General features: G+C 53.0%; 25 non-coding genes and 6 pseudogenes across 25 annotated transcripts; all 31 read right to left on the reverse strand.

Moving 5' to 3' along the window:
- Positions 1–281: 281 nt before the first annotated feature.
- On the reverse strand, positions 282–400 carry LOC148827062 (5S ribosomal RNA). Its single transcript, XR_016092239.1, has one exon. It is a non-coding gene; the product is annotated as a 5S ribosomal RNA (ribosomal RNA).
- A 537-nt stretch (positions 401–937) lies between these two features.
- Positions 938–1056, reverse strand: LOC148827063 (5S ribosomal RNA). The gene has a single exon (XR_016092240.1). It is a non-coding gene; the product is annotated as a 5S ribosomal RNA (ribosomal RNA).
- A 456-nt stretch (positions 1057–1512) lies between these two features.
- LOC148827064 (5S ribosomal RNA) lies at positions 1513–1631 on the reverse strand. The gene has a single exon (XR_016092241.1). It is a non-coding gene; the product is annotated as a 5S ribosomal RNA (ribosomal RNA).
- Positions 1632–2087: 456 nt separating this feature from the next.
- Positions 2088–2206, reverse strand: LOC148827065 (5S ribosomal RNA). The gene has a single exon (XR_016092242.1). It is a non-coding gene; the product is annotated as a 5S ribosomal RNA (ribosomal RNA).
- A 456-nt stretch (positions 2207–2662) lies between these two features.
- On the reverse strand, positions 2663–2781 carry LOC148827066 (5S ribosomal RNA). The gene has a single exon (XR_016092243.1). It is a non-coding gene; the product is annotated as a 5S ribosomal RNA (ribosomal RNA).
- Positions 2782–3318: 537 nt separating this feature from the next.
- Positions 3319–3437, reverse strand: LOC148827067 (5S ribosomal RNA). The gene has a single exon (XR_016092245.1). It is a non-coding gene; the product is annotated as a 5S ribosomal RNA (ribosomal RNA).
- A 456-nt stretch (positions 3438–3893) lies between these two features.
- On the reverse strand, positions 3894–4012 carry LOC148827068 (5S ribosomal RNA). The gene has a single exon (XR_016092246.1). It is a non-coding gene; the product is annotated as a 5S ribosomal RNA (ribosomal RNA).
- A 537-nt stretch (positions 4013–4549) lies between these two features.
- Positions 4550–4668, reverse strand: LOC148827069 (5S ribosomal RNA). Its single transcript, XR_016092247.1, has one exon. It is a non-coding gene; the product is annotated as a 5S ribosomal RNA (ribosomal RNA).
- Positions 4669–5205: 537 nt separating this feature from the next.
- On the reverse strand, positions 5206–5324 carry LOC148827070 (5S ribosomal RNA). The gene has a single exon (XR_016092248.1). It is a non-coding gene; the product is annotated as a 5S ribosomal RNA (ribosomal RNA).
- Positions 5325–5780: 456 nt separating this feature from the next.
- LOC148827071 (5S ribosomal RNA) lies at positions 5781–5899 on the reverse strand. Its single transcript, XR_016092249.1, has one exon. It is a non-coding gene; the product is annotated as a 5S ribosomal RNA (ribosomal RNA).
- Positions 5900–6436: 537 nt separating this feature from the next.
- On the reverse strand, positions 6437–6555 carry LOC148827072 (5S ribosomal RNA). The gene has a single exon (XR_016092250.1). It is a non-coding gene; the product is annotated as a 5S ribosomal RNA (ribosomal RNA).
- A 456-nt stretch (positions 6556–7011) lies between these two features.
- Positions 7012–7130, reverse strand: LOC148827073 (5S ribosomal RNA; annotated as a pseudogene).
- A 537-nt stretch (positions 7131–7667) lies between these two features.
- Positions 7668–7786, reverse strand: LOC148827074 (5S ribosomal RNA; annotated as a pseudogene).
- Positions 7787–8323: 537 nt separating this feature from the next.
- On the reverse strand, positions 8324–8442 carry LOC148827075 (5S ribosomal RNA). The gene has a single exon (XR_016092251.1). It is a non-coding gene; the product is annotated as a 5S ribosomal RNA (ribosomal RNA).
- A 456-nt stretch (positions 8443–8898) lies between these two features.
- LOC148827076 (5S ribosomal RNA) lies at positions 8899–9017 on the reverse strand. Its single transcript, XR_016092252.1, has one exon. It is a non-coding gene; the product is annotated as a 5S ribosomal RNA (ribosomal RNA).
- A 537-nt stretch (positions 9018–9554) lies between these two features.
- Positions 9555–9673, reverse strand: LOC148827077 (5S ribosomal RNA). Its single transcript, XR_016092253.1, has one exon. It is a non-coding gene; the product is annotated as a 5S ribosomal RNA (ribosomal RNA).
- A 456-nt stretch (positions 9674–10129) lies between these two features.
- Positions 10130–10248, reverse strand: LOC148827078 (5S ribosomal RNA; annotated as a pseudogene).
- Positions 10249–10785: 537 nt separating this feature from the next.
- Positions 10786–10904, reverse strand: LOC148827079 (5S ribosomal RNA; annotated as a pseudogene).
- Positions 10905–11441: 537 nt separating this feature from the next.
- On the reverse strand, positions 11442–11560 carry LOC148827080 (5S ribosomal RNA; annotated as a pseudogene).
- A 456-nt stretch (positions 11561–12016) lies between these two features.
- Positions 12017–12135, reverse strand: LOC148827081 (5S ribosomal RNA; annotated as a pseudogene).
- A 537-nt stretch (positions 12136–12672) lies between these two features.
- On the reverse strand, positions 12673–12791 carry LOC148827082 (5S ribosomal RNA). The gene has a single exon (XR_016092255.1). It is a non-coding gene; the product is annotated as a 5S ribosomal RNA (ribosomal RNA).
- A 537-nt stretch (positions 12792–13328) lies between these two features.
- LOC148827083 (5S ribosomal RNA) lies at positions 13329–13447 on the reverse strand. The gene has a single exon (XR_016092256.1). It is a non-coding gene; the product is annotated as a 5S ribosomal RNA (ribosomal RNA).
- Positions 13448–13984: 537 nt separating this feature from the next.
- On the reverse strand, positions 13985–14103 carry LOC148827084 (5S ribosomal RNA). Its single transcript, XR_016092257.1, has one exon. It is a non-coding gene; the product is annotated as a 5S ribosomal RNA (ribosomal RNA).
- Positions 14104–14559: 456 nt separating this feature from the next.
- Positions 14560–14678, reverse strand: LOC148827085 (5S ribosomal RNA). The gene has a single exon (XR_016092258.1). It is a non-coding gene; the product is annotated as a 5S ribosomal RNA (ribosomal RNA).
- A 537-nt stretch (positions 14679–15215) lies between these two features.
- Positions 15216–15334, reverse strand: LOC148827086 (5S ribosomal RNA). Its single transcript, XR_016092260.1, has one exon. It is a non-coding gene; the product is annotated as a 5S ribosomal RNA (ribosomal RNA).
- Positions 15335–15871: 537 nt separating this feature from the next.
- On the reverse strand, positions 15872–15990 carry LOC148827087 (5S ribosomal RNA). The gene has a single exon (XR_016092261.1). It is a non-coding gene; the product is annotated as a 5S ribosomal RNA (ribosomal RNA).
- Positions 15991–16446: 456 nt separating this feature from the next.
- Positions 16447–16565, reverse strand: LOC148827088 (5S ribosomal RNA). Its single transcript, XR_016092262.1, has one exon. It is a non-coding gene; the product is annotated as a 5S ribosomal RNA (ribosomal RNA).
- Positions 16566–17102: 537 nt separating this feature from the next.
- LOC148827089 (5S ribosomal RNA) lies at positions 17103–17221 on the reverse strand. Its single transcript, XR_016092263.1, has one exon. It is a non-coding gene; the product is annotated as a 5S ribosomal RNA (ribosomal RNA).
- Positions 17222–17677: 456 nt separating this feature from the next.
- On the reverse strand, positions 17678–17796 carry LOC148827090 (5S ribosomal RNA). The gene has a single exon (XR_016092264.1). It is a non-coding gene; the product is annotated as a 5S ribosomal RNA (ribosomal RNA).
- A 537-nt stretch (positions 17797–18333) lies between these two features.
- On the reverse strand, positions 18334–18452 carry LOC148827091 (5S ribosomal RNA). The gene has a single exon (XR_016092267.1). It is a non-coding gene; the product is annotated as a 5S ribosomal RNA (ribosomal RNA).
- Positions 18453–18989: 537 nt separating this feature from the next.
- LOC148827092 (5S ribosomal RNA) lies at positions 18990–19108 on the reverse strand. Its single transcript, XR_016092268.1, has one exon. It is a non-coding gene; the product is annotated as a 5S ribosomal RNA (ribosomal RNA).
- Between the last annotated feature and the right edge of the window lie 81 nt (positions 19109–19189).

The following is a 19189-nucleotide window of genomic DNA, read 5'->3' on the forward strand; positions in this document are numbered from 1 at the left end:
ACGATCTCAATACAATTCTGAAAAACGCGACTCCCCGAACGCCAGCCGAACAAGTCTCCACAGCCGAAGCGCTGTGTCTCTTTTCAGCTGGCGATAAACCTTTCCTCGATCCTTTGCGGACTTGTAAAACTGTTCATGATCAGAATAAAAAACGCTCACGCTAATACACAAGCACCCGTGTCTCGCCAAAGCTGACAAATAAACAGACGGACAAGCCGCACTGCACGTGTGAACAGGGGAATGAGCGAGCGAGCGGGGATAGGGCGCCTCCTGCGCTTAAAAGCTTACAGCACCTGGTATTCCCAGGCGGTCTCCCATCCAAGTACTAACCAGGCCCATCCCTGTTTAGCTTCCGAGATCAGACGAGATCAGGCGTGCTCAAGGGGGTGTGGCCGTAAGCGAGAGCAAGGCTCGCTGGCACCCTTCTTATAGAGAGGACAGCTCCGTCACCTCTTTTACGACGCTGCTTTTTTTCCCTTGCGTTTTTCTCTTCTTCCCACGTTCTCTCTCTTCACTGCCTTCGTCCCCGCTCTATTTCACTTCAGCCTTTCACTCTTGCTTCCTTCCAATGAGGACGGAGCTGCGGGAGAAAGGGCGCTATAGAGGATCGCTGTGGAGAGCTGCTGCTGTGCTTTGACATCTGAGCTCTGTGGAAAACGATCTCAATACAATTCTGAAAAACGCGACTCCCCGAACGCCAGCCGAACAAGTCTCCACAGCCGAAGCGCTGTGTCTCTTTTCAGCTGGCGATAAACCTTTCCTCGATCCTTTGCGGACTTGTAAAACTGTTCATGATCAGAATAAAAAACGCTCACGCTAATACACAAGCACCCGTGTCTCGCCAAAGCTGACAAATAAACAGACGGACAAGCCGCACTGCACGTGTGAACAGGGGAATGAGCGAGCGAGCGGGGATAGGGCGCCTCCTGCGCTTAAAAGCTTACAGCACCTGGTATTCCCAGGCGGTCTCCCATCCAAGTACTAACCAGGCCCATCCCTGTTTAGCTTCCGAGATCAGACGAGATCAGGCGTGCTCAAGGGGGTGTGGCCGTAAGCGAGAGCAAGGCTCGCTGGCACCCTTCTTATAGAGAGGACAGCTCCGTCACCTCTTTTACGACGCTGCTTTTTTCTTGCTTCCTTCCAATGAGGACGGAGCTGCGGGAGAAAGGGCGCTATAGAGGATCGCTGTGGAGAGCTGCTGCTGTGCTTTGACATCTGAGCTCTGTGGAAAACGATCTCAATACAATTCTGAAAAACGCGACTCCCCGAACGCCAGCCGAACAAGTCTCCACAGCCGAAGCGCTGTGTCTCTTTTCAGCTGGCGATAAACCTTTCCTCGATCCTTTGCGGACTTGTAAAACTGTTCATGATCAGAATAAAAAACGCTCACGCTAATACACAAGCACCCGTGTCTCGCCAAAGCTGACAAATAAACAGACGGACAAGCCGCACTGCACGTGTGAACAGGGGAATGAGCGAGCGAGCGGGGATAGGGCGCCTCCTGCGCTTAAAAGCTTACAGCACCTGGTATTCCCAGGCGGTCTCCCATCCAAGTACTAACCAGGCCCATCCCTGTTTAGCTTCCGAGATCAGACGAGATCAGGCGTGCTCAAGGGGGTGTGGCCGTAAGCGAGAGCAAGGCTCGCTGGCACCCTTCTTATAGAGAGGACAGCTCCGTCACCTCTTTTACGACGCTGCTTTTTTCTTGCTTCCTTCCAATGAGGACGGAGCTGCGGGAGAAAGGGCGCTATAGAGGATCGCTGTGGAGAGCTGCTGCTGTGCTTTGACATCTGAGCTCTGTGGAAAACGATCTCAATACAATTCTGAAAAACGCGACTCCCCGAACGCCAGCCGAACAAGTCTCCACAGCCGAAGCGCTGTGTCTCTTTTCAGCTGGCGATAAACCTTTCCTCGATCCTTTGCGGACTTGTAAAACTGTTCATGATCAGAATAAAAAACGCTCACGCTAATACACAAGCACCCGTGTCTCGCCAAAGCTGACAAATAAACAGACGGACAAGCCGCACTGCACGTGTGAACAGGGGAATGAGCGAGCGAGCGGGGATAGGGCGCCTCCTGCGCTTAAAAGCTTACAGCACCTGGTATTCCCAGGCGGTCTCCCATCCAAGTACTAACCAGGCCCATCCCTGTTTAGCTTCCGAGATCAGACGAGATCAGGCGTGCTCAAGGGGGTGTGGCCGTAAGCGAGAGCAAGGCTCGCTGGCACCCTTCTTATAGAGAGGACAGCTCCGTCACCTCTTTTACGACGCTGCTTTTTTCTTGCTTCCTTCCAATGAGGACGGAGCTGCGGGAGAAAGGGCGCTATAGAGGATCGCTGTGGAGAGCTGCTGCTGTGCTTTGACATCTGAGCTCTGTGGAAAACGATCTCAATACAATTCTGAAAAACGCGACTCCCCGAACGCCAGCCGAACAAGTCTCCACAGCCGAAGCGCTGTGTCTCTTTTCAGCTGGCGAGAAACCTTTCCTCGATCCTTTGCGGACTTGTAAAACTGTTCATGATCAGAATAAAAAACGCTCACGCTAATACACAAGCACCCGTGTCTCGCCAAAGCTGACAAATAAACAGACGGACAAGCCGCACTGCACGTGTGAACAGGGGAATGAGCGAGCGAGCGGGGATAGGGCGCCTCCTGCGCTTAAAAGCTTACAGCACCTGGTATTCCCAGGCGGTCTCCCATCCAAGTACTAACCAGGCCCATCCCTGTTTAGCTTCCGAGATCAGACGAGATCAGGCGTGCTCAAGGGGGTGTGGCCGTAAGCGAGAGCAAGGCTCGCTGGCACCCTTCTTATAGAGAGGACAGCTCCGTCACCTCTTTTACGACGCTGCTTTTTTTCCCTTGCGTTTTTCTCTTCTTCCCACGTTCTCTCTCTTCACTGCCTTCGTCCCCGCTCTATTTCACTTCAGCCTTTCACTCTTGCTTCCTTCCAATGAGGACGGAGCTGCGGGAGAAAGGGCGCTATAGAGGATCGCTGTGGAGAGCTGCTGCTGTGCTTTGACATCTGAGCTCTGTGGAAAACGATCTCAATACAATTCTGAAAAACGCGACTCCCCGAACGCCAGCCGAACAAGTCTCCACAGCCGAAGCGCTGTGTCTCTTTTCAGCTGGCGATAAACCTTTCCTCGATCCTTTGCGGACTTGTAAAACTGTTCATGATCAGAATAAAAAACGCTCACGCTAATACACAAGCACCCGTGTCTCGCCAAAGCTGACAAATAAACAGACGGACAAGCCGCACTGCACGTGTGAACAGGGGAATGAGCGAGCGAGCGGGGATAGGGCGCCTCCTGCGCTTAAAAGCTTACAGCACCTGGTATTCCCAGGCGGTCTCCCATCCAAGTACTAACCAGGCCCATCCCTGTTTAGCTTCCGAGATCAGACGAGATCAGGCGTGCTCAAGGGGGTGTGGCCGTAAGCGAGAGCAAGGCTCGCTGGCACCCTTCTTATAGAGAGGACAGCTCCGTCACCTCTTTTACGACGCTGCTTTTTTCTTGCTTCCTTCCAATGAGGACGGAGCTGCGGGAGAAAGGGCGCTATAGAGGATCGCTGTGGAGAGCTGCTGCTGTGCTTTGACATCTGAGCTCTGTGGAAAACGATCTCAATACAATTCTGAAAAACGCGACTCCCCGAACGCCAGCCGAACAAGTCTCCACAGCCGAAGCGCTGTGTCTCTTTTCAGCTGGCGATAAACCTTTCCTCGATCCTTTGCGGACTTGTAAAACTGTTCATGATCAGAATAAAAAACGCTCACGCTAATACACAAGCACCCGTGTCTCGCCAAAGCTGACAAATAAACAGACGGACAAGCCGCACTGCACGTGTGAACAGGGGAATGAGCGAGCGAGCGGGGATAGGGCGCCTCCTGCGCTTAAAAGCTTACAGCACCTGGTATTCCCAGGCGGTCTCCCATCCAAGTACTAACCAGGCCCATCCCTGTTTAGCTTCCGAGATCAGACGAGATCAGGCGTGCTCAAGGGGGTGTGGCCGTAAGCGAGAGCAAGGCTCGCTGGCACCCTTCTTATAGAGAGGACAGCTCCGTCACCTCTTTTACGACGCTGCTTTTTTTCCCTTGCGTTTTTCTCTTCTTCCCACGTTCTCTCTCTTCACTGCCTTCGTCCCCGCTCTATTTCACTTCAGCCTTTCACTCTTGCTTCCTTCCAATGAGGACGGAGCTGCGGGAGAAAGGGCGCTATAGAGGATCGCTGTGGAGAGCTGCTGCTGTGCTTTGACATCTGAGCTCTGTGGAAAACGATCTCAATACAATTCTGAAAAACGCGACTCCCCGAACGCCAGCCGAACAAGTCTCCACAGCCGAAGCGCTGTGTCTCTTTTCAGCTGGCGAGAAACCTTTCCTCGATCCTTTGCGGACTTGTAAAACTGTTCATGATCAGAATAAAAAACGCTCACGCTAATACACAAGCACCCGTGTCTCGCCAAAGCTGACAAATAAACAGACGGACAAGCCGCACTGCACGTGTGAACAGGGGAATGAGCGAGCGAGCGGGGATAGGGCGCCTCCTGCGCTTAAAAGCTTACAGCACCTGGTATTCCCAGGCGGTCTCCCATCCAAGTACTAACCAGGCCCATCCCTGTTTAGCTTCCGAGATCAGACGAGATCAGGCGTGCTCAAGGGGGTGTGGCCGTAAGCGAGAGCAAGGCTCGCTGGCACCCTTCTTATAGAGAGGACAGCTCCGTCACCTCTTTTACGACGCTGCTTTTTTTCCCTTGCGTTTTTCTCTTCTTCCCACGTTCTCTCTCTTCACTGCCTTCGTCCCCGCTCTATTTCACTTCAGCCTTTCACTCTTGCTTCCTTCCAATGAGGACGGAGCTGCGGGAGAAAGGGCGCTATAGAGGATCGCTGTGGAGAGCTGCTGCTGTGCTTTGACATCTGAGCTCTGTGGAAAACGATCTCAATACAATTCTGAAAAACGCGACTCCCCGAACGCCAGCCGAACAAGTCTCCACAGCCGAAGCGCTGTGTCTCTTTTCAGCTGGCGATAAACCTTTCCTCGATCCTTTGCGGACTTGTAAAACTGTTCATGATCAGAATAAAAAACGCTCACGCTAATACACAAGCACCCGTGTCTCGCCAAAGCTGACAAATAAACAGACGGACAAGCCGCACTGCACGTGTGAACAGGGGAATGAGCGAGCGAGCGGGGATAGGGCGCCTCCTGCGCTTAAAAGCTTACAGCACCTGGTATTCCCAGGCGGTCTCCCATCCAAGTACTAACCAGGCCCATCCCTGTTTAGCTTCCGAGATCAGACGAGATCAGGCGTGCTCAAGGGGGTGTGGCCGTAAGCGAGAGCAAGGCTCGCTGGCACCCTTCTTATAGAGAGGACAGCTCCGTCACCTCTTTTACGACGCTGCTTTTTTCTTGCTTCCTTCCAATGAGGACGGAGCTGCGGGAGAAAGGGCGCTATAGAGGATCGCTGTGGAGAGCTGCTGCTGTGCTTTGACATCTGAGCTCTGTGGAAAACGATCTCAATACAATTCTGAAAAACGCGACTCCCCGAACGCCAGCCGAACAAGTCTCCACAGCCGAAGCGCTGTGTCTCTTTTCAGCTGGCGATAAACCTTTCCTCGATCCTTTGCGGACTTGTAAAACTGTTCATGATCAGAATAAAAAACGCTCACGCTAATACACAAGCACCCGTGTCTCGCCAAAGCTGACAAATAAACAGACGGACAAGCCGCACTGCACGTGTGAACAGGGGAATGAGCGAGCGAGCGGGGATAGGGCGCCTCCTGCGCTTAAAAGCTTACAGCACCTGGTATTCCCAGGCGGTCTCCCATCCAAGTACTAACCAGGCCCATCCCTGTTTAGCTTCCGAGATCAGACGAGATCAGGCGTGCTCAAGGGGGTGTGGCCGTAAGCGAGAGCAAGGCTCGCTGGCACCCTTCTTATAGAGAGGACAGCTCCGTCACCTCTTTTACGACGCTGCTTTTTTTCCCTTGCGTTTTTCTCTTCTTCCCACGTTCTCTCTCTTCACTGCCTTCGTCCCCGCTCTATTTCACTTCAGCCTTTCACTCTTGCTTCCTTCCAATGAGGACGGAGCTGCGGGAGAAAGGGCGCTATAGAGGATCGCTGTGGAGAGCTGCTGCTGTGCTTTGACATCTGAGCTCTGTGGAAAACGATCTCAATACAATTCTGAAAAACGCGACTCCCCGAACGCCAGCCGAACAAGTCTCCACAGCCGAAGCGCTGTGTCTCTTTTCAGCTGGCGATAAACCTTTCCTCGATCCTTTGCGGACTTGTAAAACTGTTCATGATCAGAATAAAAAACGCTCACGCTAATACACAAGCACCCGTGTCTCGCCAAAGCTGACAAATAAACAGACGGACAAGCCGCACTGCACGTGTGAACAGGGGAATGAGCGAGCGAGCGGGGATAGGGCGCCTCCTGCGCTTAAAAGCTTACAGCACCTGGTATTCCCAGGCGGTCTCCCATCCAAGTACTAACCAGGCCCATCCCTGTTTAGCTTCCGAGATCAGACGAGATCAGGCGTGCTCAAGGGGGTGTGGCCGTAAGCGAGAGCAAGGCTCGCTGGCACCCTTCTTATAGAGAGGACAGCTCCGTCACCTCTTTTACGACGCTGCTTTTTTCTTGCTTCCTTCCAATGAGGACGGAGCTGCGGGAGAAAGGGCGCTATAGAGGATCGCTGTGGAGAGCTGCTGCTGTGCTTTGACATCTGAGCTCTGTGGAAAACGATCTCAATACAATTCTGAAAAACGCAACTCCCCGAACGCCAGCCGAACAAGTCTCCACAGCCGAAGCGCTGTGTCTCTTTTCAGCTGGCGATAAACCTTTCCTCGATCCTTTGCGGACTTGTAAAACTGTTCATGATCAGAATAAAAAACGCTCACGCTAATACACAAGCACCCGTGTCTCGCCAAAGCTGACAAATAAACAGACGGACAAGCCGCACTGCACGTGTGAACAGGGGAATGAGCGAGCGAGCGGGGATAGGGCGCCTCCTGCGCTTAAAAGCTTACAGCACCTGGTATTCCCAGGCGGTCTCCCATCCAAGTACTAACCAGGCCCATCCCTGTTTAGCTTCCGAGATCAGACGAGATCAGGCGTGCTCAAGGGGGTGTGGCCGGAAGCGAGAGCAAGGCTCGCTGGCACCCTTCTTATAGAGAGGACAGCTCCGTCACCTCTTTTACGACGCTGCTTTTTTTCCCTTGCGTTTTTCTCTTCTTCCCACGTTCTCTCTCTTCACTGCCTTCGTCCCCGCTCTATTTCACTTCAGCCTTTCACTCTTGCTTCCTTCCAATGAGGACGGAGCTGCGGGAGAAAGGGCGCTATAGAGGATCGCTGTGGAGAGCTGCTGCTGTGCTTTGACATCTGAGCTCTGTGGAAAACGATCTCAATACAATTCTGAAAAACGCGACTCCCCGAACGCCAGCCGAACAAGTCTCCACAGCCGAAGCGCTGTGTCTCTTTTCAGCTGGCGATAAACCTTTCCTCGATCCTTTGCGGACTTGTAAAACTGTTCATGATCAGAATAAAAAACGCTCACGCTAATACACAAGCACCCGTGTCTCGCCAAAGCTGACAAATAAACAGACGGACAAGCCGCACTGCACGTGTGAACAGGGGAATGAGCGAGCGAGCGGGGATAGGGCGCCTCCTGCGCTTAAAAGCTTACAGCACCTGGTATTCCCAGGCGGTCTCCCATCCAAGTACTAACCAGGCCCATCCCTGTTTAGCTTCCGAGATCAGACGAGATCAGGCGTGCTCAAGGGGGTGTGGCCGGAAGCGAGAGCAAGGCTCGCTGGCACCCTTCTTATAGAGAGGACAGCTCCGTCACCTCTTTTACGACGCTGCTTTTTTTCCCTTGCGTTTTTCTCTTCTTCCCACGTTCTCTCTCTTCACTGCCTTCGTCCCCGCTCTATTTCACTTCAGCCTTTCACTCTTGCTTCCTTCCAATGAGGACGGAGCTGCGGGAGAAAGGGCGCTATAGAGGATCGCTGTGGAGAGCTGCTGCTGTGCTTTGACATCTGAGCTCTGTGGAAAACGATCTCAATACAATTCTGAAAAACGCGACTCCCCGAACGCCAGCCGAACAAGTCTCCACAGCCGAAGCGCTGTGTCTCTTTTCAGCTGGCGATAAACCTTTCCTCGATCCTTTGCGGACTTGTAAAACTGTTCATGATCAGAATAAAAAACGCTCACGCTAATACACAAGCACCCGTGTCTCGCCAAAGCTGACAAATAAACAGACGGACAAGCCGCACTGCACGTGTGAACAGGGGAATGAGCGAGCGAGCGGGGATAGGGCGCCTCCTGCGCTTAAAAGCTTACAGCACCTGGTATTCCCAGGCGGTCTCCCATCCAAGTACTAACCAGGCCCATCCCTGTTTAGCTTCCGAGATCAGACGAGATCAGGCGTGCTCAAGGGGGTGTGGCCGTAAGCGAGAGCAAGGCTCGCTGGCACCCTTCTTATAGAGAGGACAGCTCCGTCACCTCTTTTACGACGCTGCTTTTTTCTTGCTTCCTTCCAATGAGGACGGAGCTGCGGGAGAAAGGGCGCTATAGAGGATCGCTGTGGAGAGCTGCTGCTGTGCTTTGACATCTGAGCTCTGTGGAAAACGATCTCAATACAATTCTGAAAAACGCGACTCCCCGAACGCCAGCCGAACAAGTCTCCACAGCCGAAGCGCTGTGTCTCTTTTCAGCTGGCGATAAACCTTTCCTCGATCCTTTGCGGACTTGTAAAACTGTTCATGATCAGAATAAAAAACGCTCACGCTAATACACAAGCACCCGTGTCTCGCCAAAGCTGACAAATAAACAGACGGACAAGCCGCACTGCACGTGTGAACAGGGGAATGAGCGAGCGAGCGGGGATAGGGCGCCTCCTGCGCTTAAAAGCTTACAGCACCTGGTATTCCCAGGCGGTCTCCCATCCAAGTACTAACCAGGCCCATCCCTGTTTAGCTTCCGAGATCAGACGAGATCAGGCGTGCTCAAGGGGGTGTGGCCGTAAGCGAGAGCAAGGCTCGCTGGCACCCTTCTTATAGAGAGGACAGCTCCGTCACCTCTTTTACGACGCTGCTTTTTTTCCCTTGCGTTTTTCTCTTCTTCCCACGTTCTCTCTCTTCACTGCCTTCGTCCCCGCTCTATTTCACTTCAGCCTTTCACTCTTGCTTCCTTCCAATGAGGACGGAGCTGCGGGAGAAAGGGCGCTATAGAGGATCGCTGTGGAGAGCTGCTGCTGTGCTTTGACATCTGAGCTCTGTGGAAAACGATCTCAATACAATTCTGAAAAACGCGACTCCCCGAACGCCAGCCGAACAAGTCTCCACAGCCGAAGCGCTGTGTCTCTTTTCAGCTGGCGATAAACCTTTCCTCGATCCTTTGCGGACTTGTAAAACTGTTCATGATCAGAATAAAAAACGCTCACGCTAATACACAAGCACCCGTGTCTCGCCAAAGCTGACAAATAAACAGACGGACAAGCCGCACTGCACGTGTGAACAGGGGAATGAGCGAGCGAGCGGGGATAGGGCGCCTCCTGCGCTTAAAAGCTTACAGCACCTGGTATTCCCAGGCGGTCTCCCATCCAAGTACTAACCAGGCCCATCCCTGTTTAGCTTCCGAGATCAGACGAGATCAGGCGTGCTCAAGGGGGTGTGGCCGTAAGCGAGAGCAAGGCTCGCTGGCACCCTTCTTATAGAGAGGACAGCTCCGTCACCTCTTTTACGACGCTGCTTTTTTCTTGCTTCCTTCCAATGAGGACGGAGCTGCGGGAGAAAGGGCGCTATAGAGGATCGCTGTGGAGAGCTGCTGCTGTGCTTTGACATCTGAGCTCTGTGGAAAACGATCTCAATACAATTCTGAAAAACGCGACTCCCCGAACGCCAGCCGAACAAGTCTCCACAGCCGAAGCGCTGTGTCTCTTTTCAGCTGGCGATAAACCTTTCCTCGATCCTTTGCGGACTTGTAAAACTGTTCATGATCAGAATAAAAAACGCTCACGCTAATACACAAGCACCCGTGTCTCGCCAAAGCTGACAAATAAACAGACGGACAAGCCGCACTGCACGTGTGAACAGGGGAATGAGCGAGCGAGCGGGGATAGGGCGCCTCCTGCGCTTAAAAGCTTACAGCACCTGGTATTCCCAGGCGGTCTCCCATCCAAGTACTAACCAGGCCCATCCCTGTTTAGCTTCCGAGATCAGACGAGACCAGGCGTGCTCAAGGGGGTGTGGCCGTAAGCGAGAGCAAGGCTCGCTGGCACCCTTCTTATAGAGAGGACAGCTCCGTCACCTCTTTTACGACGCTGCTTTTTTTCCCTTGCGTTTTTCTCTTCTTCCCACGTTCTCTCTCTTCACTGCCTTCGTCCCCGCTCTATTTCACTTCAGCCTTTCACTCTTGCTTCCTTCCAATGAGGACGGAGCTGCGGGAGAAAGGGCGCTATAGAGGATCGCTGTGGAGAGCTGCTGCTGTGCTTTGACATCTGAGCTCTGTGGAAAACGATCTCAATACAATTCTGAAAAACGCGACTCCCCGAACGCCAGCCGAACAAGTCTCCACAGCCGAAGCGCTGTGTCTCTTTTCAGCTGGCGATAAACCTTTCCTCGATCCTTTGCGGACTTGTAAAACTGTTCATGATCAGAATAAAAAACGCTCACGCTAATACACAAGCACCCGTGTCTCGCCAAAGCTGACAAATAAACAGACGGACAAGCCGCACTGCACGTGTGAACAGGGGAATGAGCGAGCGAGCGGGGATAGGGCGCCTCCTGCGCTTAAAAGCTTACAGCACCTGGTATTCCCAGGCGGTCTCCCATCCAAGTACTAACCAGGCCCATCCCTGTTTAGCTTCCGAGATCAGACGAGATCAGGCGTGCTCAAGGGGGTGTGGCCGGAAGCGAGAGCAAGGCTCGCTGGCACCCTTCTTATAGAGAGGACAGCTCCGTCACCTCTTTTACGACGCTGCTTTTTTTCCCTTGCGTTTTTCTCTTCTTCCCACGTTCTCTCTCTTCACTGCCTTCGTCCCCGCTCTATTTCACTTCAGCCTTTCACTCTTGCTTCCTTCCAATGAGGACGGAGCTGCGGGAGAAAGGGCGCTATAGAGGATCGCTGTGGAGAGCTGCTGCTGTGCTTTGACATCTGAGCTCTGTGGAAAACGATCTCAATACAATTCTGAAAAACGCGACTCCCCGAACGCCAGCCGAACAAGTCTCCACAGCCGAAGCGCTGTGTCTCTTTTCAGCTGGCGATAAACCTTTCCTCGATCCTTTGCGGACTTGTAAAACTGTTCATGATCAGAATAAAAAACGCTCACGCTAATACACAAGCACCCGTGTCTCGCCAAAGCTGACAAATAAACAGACGGACAAGCCGCACTGCACGTGTGAACAGGGGAATGAGCGAGCGAGCGGGGATAGGGCGCCTCCTGCGCTTAAAAGCTTACAGCACCTGGTATTCCCAGGCGGTCTCCCATCCAAGTACTAACCAGGCCCATCCCTGTTTAGCTTCCGAGATCAGACGAGATCAGGCGTGCTCAAGGGGGTGTGGCCGGAAGCGAGAGCAAGGCTCGCTGGCACCCTTCTTATAGAGAGGACAGCTCCGTCACCTCTTTTACGACGCTGCTTTTTTCTTGCTTCCTTCCAATGAGGACGGAGCTGCGGGAGAAAGGGCGCTATAGAGGATCGCTGTGGAGAGCTGCTGCTGTGCTTTGACATCTGAGCTCTGTGGAAAACGATCTCAATACAATTCTGAAAAACGCGACTCCCCGAACGCCAGCCGAACAAGTCTCCACAGCCGAAGCGCTGTGTCTCTTTTCAGCTGGCGATAAACCTTTCCTCGATCCTTTGCGGACTTGTAAAACTGTTCATGATCAGAATAAAAAACGCTCACGCTAATACACAAGCACCCGTGTCTCGCCAAAGCTGACAAATAAACAGACGGACAAGCCGCACTGCACGTGTGAACAGGGGAATGAGCGAGCGAGCGGGGATAGGGCGCCTCCTGCGCTTAAAAGCTTACAGCACCTGGTATTCCCAGGCGGTCTCCCATCCAAGTACTAACCAGGCCCATCCCTGTTTAGCTTCCGAGATCAGACGAGATCAGGCGTGCTCAAGGGGGTGTGGCCGGAAGCGAGAGCAAGGCTCGCTGGCACCCTTCTTATAGAGAGGACAGCTCCGTCACCTCTTTTACGACGCTGCTTTTTTTCCCTTGCGTTTTTCTCTTCTTCCCACGTTCTCTCTCTTCACTGCCTTCGTCCCCGCTCTATTTCACTTCAGCCTTTCACTCTTGCTTCCTTCCAATGAGGACGGAGCTGCGGGAGAAAGGGCGCTATAGAGGATCGCTGTGGAGAGCTGCTGCTGTGCTTTGACATCTGAGCTCTGTGGAAAACGATCTCAATACAATTCTGAAAAACGCGACTCCCCGAACGCCAGCCGAACAAGTCTCCACAGCCGAAGCGCTGTGTCTCTTTTCAGCTGGCGATAAACCTTTCCTCGATCCTTTGCGGACTTGTAAAACTGTTCATGATCAGAATAAAAAACGCTCACGCTAATACACAAGCACCCGTGTCTCGCCAAAGCTGACAAATAAACAGACGGACAAGCCGCACTGCACGTGTGAACAGGGGAATGAGCGAGCGAGCGGGGATAGGGCGCCTCCTGCGCTTAAAAGCTTACAGCACCTGGTATTCCCAGGCGGTCTCCCATCCAAGTACTAACCAGGCCCATCCCTGTTTAGCTTCCGAGATCAGACGAGATCAGGCGTGCTCAAGGGGGTGTGGCCGTAAGCGAGAGCAAGGCTCGCTGGCACCCTTCTTATAGAGAGGACAGCTCCGTCACCTCTTTTACGACGCTGCTTTTTTTCCCTTGCGTTTTTCTCTTCTTCCCACGTTCTCTCTCTTCACTGCCTTCGTCCCCGCTCTATTTCACTTCAGCCTTTCACTCTTGCTTCCTTCCAATGAGGACGGAGCTGCGGGAGAAAGGGCGCTATAGAGGATCGCTGTGGAGAGCTGCTGCTGTGCTTTGACATCTGAGCTCTGTGGAAAACGATCTCAATACAATTCTGAAAAACGCGACTCCCCGAACGCCAGCCGAACAAGTCTCCACAGCCGAAGCGCTGTGTCTCTTTTCAGCTGGCGATAAACCTTTCCTCGATCCTTTGCGGACTTGTAAAACTGTTCATGATCAGAATAAAAAACGCTCACGCTAATACACAAGCACCCGTGTCTCGCCAAAGCTGACAAATAAACAGACGGACAAGCCGCACTGCACGTGTGAACAGGGGAATGAGCGAGCGAGCGGGGATAGGGCGCCTCCTGCGCTTAAAAGCTTACAGCACCTGGTATTCCCAGGCGGTCTCCCATCCAAGTACTAACCAGGCCCATCCCTGTTTAGCTTCCGAGATCAGACGAGATCAGGCGTGCTCAAGGGGGTGTGGCCGTAAGCGAGAGCAAGGCTCGCTGGCACCCTTCTTATAGAGAGGACAGCTCCGTCACCTCTTTTACGACGCTGCTTTTTTTCCCTTGCGTTTTTCTCTTCTTCCCACGTTCTCTCTCTTCACTGCCTTCGTCCCCGCTCTATTTCACTTCAGCCTTTCACTCTTGCTTCCTTCCAATGAGGACGGAGCTGCGGGAGAAAGGGCGCTATAGAGGATCGCTGTGGAGAGCTGCTGCTGTGCTTTGACATCTGAGCTCTGTGGAAAACGATCTCAATACAATTCTGAAAAACGCGACTCCCCGAACGCCAGCCGAACAAGTCTCCACAGCCGAAGCGCTGTGTCTCTTTTCAGCTGGCGATAAACCTTTCCTCGATCCTTTGCGGACTTGTAAAACTGTTCATGATCAGAATAAAAAACGCTCACGCTAATACACAAGCACCCGTGTCTCGCCAAAGCTGACAAATAAACAGACGGACAAGCCGCACTGCACGTGTGAACAGGGGAATGAGCGAGCGAGCGGGGATAGGGCGCCTCCTGCGCTTAAAAGCTTACAGCACCTGGTATTCCCAGGCGGTCTCCCATCCAAGTACTAACCAGGCCCATCCCTGTTTAGCTTCCGAGATCAGACGAGATCAGGCGTGCTCAAGGGGGTGTGGCCGTAAGCGAGAGCAAGGCTCGCTGGCACCCTTCTTATAGAGAGGACAGCTCCGTCACCTCTTTTACGACGCTGCTTTTTTCTTGCTTCCTTCCAATGAGGACGGAGCTGCGGGAGAAAGGGCGCTATAGAGGATCGCTGTGGAGAGCTGCTGCTGTGCTTTGACATCTGAGCTCTGTGGAAAACGATCTCAATACAATTCTGAAAAACGCGACTCCCCGAACGCCAGCCGAACAAGTCTCCACAGCCGAAGCGCTGTGTCTCTTTTCAGCTGGCGATAAACCTTTCCTCGATCCTTTGCGGACTTGTAAAACTGTTCATGATCAGAATAAAAAACGCTCACGCTAATACACAAGCACCCGTGTCTCGCCAAAGCTGACAAATAAACAGACGGACAAGCCGCACTGCACGTGTGAACAGGGGAATGAGCGAGCGAGCGGGGATAGGGCGCCTCCTGCGCTTAAAAGCTTACAGCACCTGGTATTCCCAGGCGGTCTCCCATCCAAGTACTAACCAGGCCCATCCCTGTTTAGCTTCCGAGATCAGACGAGATCAGGCGTGCTCAAGGGGGTGTGGCCGTAAGCGAGAGCAAGGCTCGCTGGCACCCTTCTTATAGAGAGGACAGCTCCGTCACCTCTTTTACGACGCTGCTTTTTTTCCCTTGCGTTTTTCTCTTCTTCCCACGTTCTCTCTCTTCACTGCCTTCGTCCCCGCTCTATTTCACTTCAGCCTTTCACTCTTGCTTCCTTCCAATGAGGACGGAGCTGCGGGAGAAAGGGCGCTATAGAGGATCGCTGTGGAGAGCTGCTGCTGTGCTTTGACATCTGAGCTCTGTGGAAAACGATCTCAATACAATTCTGAAAAACGCGACTCCCCGAACGCCAGCCGAACAAGTCTCCACAGCCGAAGCGCTGTGTCTCTTTTCAGCTGGCGATAAACCTTTCCTCGATCCTTTGCGGACTTGTAAAACTGTTCATGATCAGAATAAAAAACGCTCACGCTAATACACAAGCACCCGTGTCTCGCCAAAGCTGACAAATAAACAGACGGACAAGCCGCACTGCACGTGTGAACAGGGGAATGAGCGAGCGAGCGGGGATAGGGCGCCTCCTGCGCTTAAAAGCTTACAGCACCTGGTATTCCCAGGCGGTCTCCCATCCAAGTACTAACCAGGCCCATCCCTGTTTAGCTTCCGAGATCAGACGAGATCAGGCGTGCTCAAGGGGGTGTGGCCGTAAGCAAGAGCAAGGCTCGCTGGCACCCTTCTTATAGAGAGGACAGCTCCGTCACCTCTTTTACGACGCTGCTTTTTTTCCCTTGCGTTTTTCTCTTCTTCCCACGTTCTCTCTCTTCACTGCCTTCGTCCCCGCTCTATTTCACTTCAGCCTTTCACTCTTGCTTCCTTCCAATGAGGACGGAGCTGCGGGAGAAAGGGCGCTATAGAGGATCGCTGTGGAGAGCTGCTGCTGTGCTTTGACATCTGAGCTCTGTGGAAAACGATCTCAATACAATTCTGAAAAACGCGACTCCCCGAACGCCAGCCGAACAAGTCTCCACAGCCGAAGCGCTGTGTCTCTTTTCAGCTGGCGATAAACCTTTCCTCGATCCTTTGCGGACTTGTAAAACTGTTCATGATCAGAATAAAAAACGCTCACGCTAATACACAAGCACCCGTGTCTCGCCAAAGCTGACAAATAAACAGACGGACAAGCCGCACTGCACGTGTGAACAGGGGAATGAGCGAGCGAGCGGGGATAGGGCGCCTCCTGCGCTTAAAAGCTTACAGCACCTGGTATTCCCAGGCGGTCTCCCATCCAAGTACTAACCAGGCCCATCCCTGTTTAGCTTCCGAGATCAGACGAGATCAGGCGTGCTCAAGGGGGTGTGGCCGTAAGCGAGAGCAAGGCTCGCTGGCACCCTTCTTATAGAGAGGACAGCTCCGTCACCTCTTTTACGACGCTGCTTTTTTCTTGCTTCCTTCCAATGAGGACGGAGCTGCGGGAGAAAGGGCGCTATAGAGGATCGCTGTGGAGAGCTGCTGCTGTGCTTTGACATCTGAGCTCTGTGGAAAACGATCTCAATACAATTCTGAAAAACGCGACTCCCCGAACGCCAGCCGAACAAGTCTCCACAGCCGAAGCGCTGTGTCTCTTTTCAGCTGGCGATAAACCTTTCCTCGATCCTTTGCGGACTTGTAAAACTGTTCATGATCAGAATAAAAAACGCTCACGCTAATACACAAGCACCCGTGTCTCGCCAAAGCTGACAAATAAACAGACGGACAAGCCGCACTGCACGTGTGAACAGGGGAATGAGCGAGCGAGCGGGGATAGGGCGCCTCCTGCGCTTAAAAGCTTACAGCACCTGGTATTCCCAGGCGGTCTCCCATCCAAGTACTAACCAGGCCCATCCCTGTTTAGCTTCCGAGATCAGACGAGATCAGGCGTGCTCAAGGGGGTGTGGCCGTAAGCGAGAGTAAGGCTCGCTGGCACCCTTCTTATAGAGAGGACAGCTCCGTCACCTCTTTTACGACGCTGCTTTTTTTCCCTTGCGTTTTTCTCTTCTTCCCACGTTCTCTCTCTTCACTGCCTTCGTCCCCGCTCTATTTCACTTCAGCCTTTCACTCTTGCTTCCTTCCAATGAGGACGGAGCTGCGGGAGAAAGGGCGCTATAGAGGATCGCTGTGGAGAGCTGCTGCTGTGCTTTGACATCTGAGCTCTGTGGAAAACGATCTCAATACAATTCTGAAAAACGCGACTCCCCGAACGCCAGCCGAACAAGTCTCCACAGCCGAAGCGCTGTGTCTCTTTTCAGCTGGCGAGAAACCTTTCCTCGATCCTTTGCGGACTTGTAAAACTGTTCATGATCAGAATAAAAAACGCTCACGCTAATACACAAGCACCCGTGTCTCGCCAAAGCTGACAAATAAACAGACGGACAAGCCGCACTGCACGTGTGAACAGGGGAATGAGCGAGCGAGCGGGGATAGGGCGCCTCCTGCGCTTAAAAGCTTACAGCACCTGGTATTCCCAGGCGGTCTCCCATCCAAGTACTAACCAGGCCCATCCCTGTTTAGCTTCCGAGATCAGACGAGATCAGGCGTGCTCAAGGGGGTGTGGCCGTAAGCGAGAGCAAGGCTCGCTGGCACCCTTCTTATAGAGAGGACAGCTCCGTCACCTCTTTTACGACGCTGCTTTTTTCTTGCTTCCTTCCAATGAGGACGGAGCTGCGGGAGAAAGGGCGCTATAGAGGATCGCTGTGGAGAGCTGCTGCTGTGCTTTGACATCTGAGCTCTGTGGAAAACGATCTCAATACAATTCTGAAAAACGCGACTCCCCGAACGCCAGCCGAACAAGTCTCCACAGCCGAAGCGCTGTGTCTCTTTTCAGCTGGCGATAAACCTTTCCTCGATCCTTTGCGGACTTGTAAAACTGTTCATGATCAGAATAAAAAACGCTCACGCTAATACACAAGCACCCGTGTCTCGCCAAAGCTGACAAATAAACAGACGGACAAGCCGCACTGCACGTGTGAACAGGGGAATGAGCGAGCGAGCGGGGATAGGGCGCCTCCTGCGCTTAAAAGCTTACAGCACCTGGTATTCCCAGGCGGTCTCCCATCCAAGTACTAACCAGGCCCATCCCTGTTTAGCTTCCGAGATCAGACGAGATCAGGCGTGCTCAAGGGGGTGTGGCCGTAAGCGAGAGCAAGGCTCGCTGGCACCCTTCTTATAGAGAGGACAGCTCCGTCACCTCTTTTACGACGCTGCTTTTTTTCCCTTGCGTTTTTCTCTTCTTCCCACGTTCTCTCTCTTCACTGCCTTCGTCCCCGCTCTATTTCACTTCAGCCTTTCACTCTTGCTTCCTTCCAATGAGGACGGAGCTGCGGGAGAAAGGGCGCTATAGAGGATCGCTGTGGAGAGCTGCTGCTGTGCTTTGACATCTGAGCTCTGTGGAAAACGATCTCAATACAATTCTGAAAAACGCGACTCCCCGAACGCCAGCCGAACAAGTCTCCACAGCCGAAGCGCTGTGTCTCTTTTCAGCTGGCGATAAACCTTTCCTCGATCCTTTGCGGACTTGTAAAACTGTTCATGATCAGAATAAAAAACGCTCACGCTAATACACAAGCACCCGTGTCTCGCCAAAGCTGACAAATAAACAGACGGACAAGCCGCACTGCACGTGTGAACAGGGGAATGAGCGAGCGAGCGGGGATAGGGCGCCTCCTGCGCTTAAAAGCTTACAGCACCTGGTATTCCCAGGCGGTCTCCCATCCAAGTACTAACCAGGCCCATCCCTGTTTAGCTTCCGAGATCAGACGAGATCAGGCGTGCTCAAGGGGGTGTGGCCGTAAGCGAGAGCAAGGCTCGCTGGCACCCTTCTTATAGAGAGGACAGCTCCGTCACCTCTTTTACGACGCTGCTTTTTTTCCCTTGCGTTTTTCTCTTCTTCCCACGTTCTCTCTCTTCACTGCCTTCGTCCCCGCTCTATTTCACTTCAGCCTTTCACTCTTGCTTCCTTCCAATGAGGACGGAGCTGCGGGAGAAAGGGCGCTATAGAGGATCGCTGTGGAGAGCTGCTGCTGTGCTTTGACATCTGAGCTCTGTGGAAAACGATCTCAATACAATTCTGAAAAACGCGACTCCCCGAACGCCAGCCGAACAAGTCTCCACAGCCGAAGCGCTGTGTCTCTTTTCAGCTGGCGATAAACCTTTCCTCGATCCTTTGCGGACTTGTAAAACTGTTCATGATCAGAATAAAAAACGCTCACGCTAATACACAAGCACCCGTGTCTCGCCAAAGCTGACAAATAAACAGACGGACAAGCCGCACTGCACGTGTGAACAGGGGAATGAGCGAGCGAGCGGGGATAGGGCGCCTCCTGCGCTTAAAAGCTTACAGCACCTGGTATTCCCAGGCGGTCTCCCATCCAAGTACTAACCAGGCCCATCCCTGTTTAGCTTCCGAGATCAGACGAGATCAGGCGTGCTCAAGGGGGTGTGGCCGTAAGCGAGAGCAAGGCTCGCTGGCACCCTTCTTATAGAGAGGACAGCTCCGTCACCTCTTTTACGACGCTGCTTTTTTTCCCTTGC

Source organism: Atractosteus spatula, chromosome 10 (assembly GCF_055471065.1).
Source record: "Atractosteus spatula isolate fAtrSpa1 chromosome 10, fAtrSpa1.hap1, whole genome shotgun sequence".
Lineage (NCBI taxonomy): Eukaryota > Metazoa > Chordata > Actinopteri > Semionotiformes > Lepisosteidae > Atractosteus > Atractosteus spatula.